Raw genomic sequence first — 1,548 nt, 5'->3', positions numbered from 1 at the left:
TCATGTTCTTTTGTCCATTCCCTTCTGCTGCAACAATTTCCCAGGGCACATGTATTCATTTGCTCACTCCACACGACTTACCAACTGCACTTGCACAAAACCTAAGGTTTCCTTTCTTCTTGTTCTCATGCATGGAGGCATTGGAGTTAGGGGGAAAATACTTACACTCTTTGGGGAAGTAAAGTTTGGAGAAGGTTTGAAGCAATTTAAAAATTGTAAGTTTAAAAAAATGCCAACTCTGAAAGGTTACTTGTAATTTCATGAATAATCTAGATATGTTGTCTTTTTTCTGGGAAGGGGGCCAAAAGTCCAGGCAAATGATTGAATTCGGTAGTTAAATGTTCAGATGAAAAATATACTTTACACATCTCAGTATAAAAAACTAAGCACTTTTTTAGACAACAGCAAAATATTTCTCATAGCTTTGGGNCAACTGGACACACAAGGTCATCAGTTCCATTTTACTTTCAAGTTTTAGGGACTGCTTTTTTAAATGCAATTGTTTTATAATGACACAAAATATTTACAGGATTCCAAAATCAAATCAACAAAAAAGTATGTTCAGAGAAGTCCTGCTCCAAGTTCTGCCTCTCCCACCCCATTCCGTCCATCTTCCTATCCATAAACACTTTTCATTTTATCATTTAACCTCCTGCTATTCTGTTTATCTATCTATATTGGTATTTAGGAGGATTTGTGGTTTTGCTCTAATGATTACCATGTACACCTTTATAGAACAGTCTTCCTCTCTTCCCTTTTTGGCTGTTGTGTATTGGTTCTCCACTCTGATCAATAATGAAATTAACTAGCAAACTCCTCCCCCCTCTCCCCTCTCTCCCTCTACATCTCACACGACTCTCGTTTTACTTCCAGTTAATAATTATACAGCAATCAGCAAACAGATTCCTTTCACATATTGTCCCCATTGCCTGGATTTTTGGTAGATGTACCTACAAGGTCAGAGCGCAGAGACATTACATACTTAGAACCATCACTTAGTCTTAGTCTGCAGGTAAACATGTGTTCAGTGCTCACTCCTGGTCCTTATGTTGACCTCCGCAGTCTTTTTGGCTGCCTGAAATTCCTTCCCTATATTCCCTGAGGACTTGCATGATCAAACAAGTTTCTCTGTGGCTTTTATACCTCGCAGTTCCTTTGCCAGCCAGTACCATGCCGCACTTGACAACAGTCTGGCTCGGAGGGATACCAGGCCAGAGGGTAGCACACACCTCCTGGGAGCCCAGCACACCTCTGAGAGGCTCCAGCGGCATCAGCCACACTCTCCCCTCCAGAGGCACTTGGGAACAGTCTAGGAACAGCAGGTCACCCCCACATTACAGCTGCAGGGTGCTGCTGTGGCCAGGCCTCTGTGGAGGTGGGAATCTCAGCCTTGGGGAGGGGAGGCTCCCCTCAGTCCTCAGTTTCCTCTCTGTCCCCCAATGAGGGAGCAGCTGTTATTTTGTACATCCTTTATCTCTTCTCATAGTTAAGCACCTTTTACTAGTGAATTCGCTATATTAAGTGTTCTCTCTCCTGTCTCCTAATGAA

This window comes from Galeopterus variegatus, unplaced genomic scaffold, assembly GCF_000696425.1.
Source record: "Galeopterus variegatus unplaced genomic scaffold, G_variegatus-3.0.2 Scaffold12980, whole genome shotgun sequence".
In the NCBI taxonomy this organism is placed as follows: domain Eukaryota; kingdom Metazoa; phylum Chordata; class Mammalia; order Dermoptera; family Cynocephalidae; genus Galeopterus; species Galeopterus variegatus.
The sequence above is the reverse complement of the archived record's forward strand: the minus strand, read 5'-3'. Positions refer to the sequence as shown.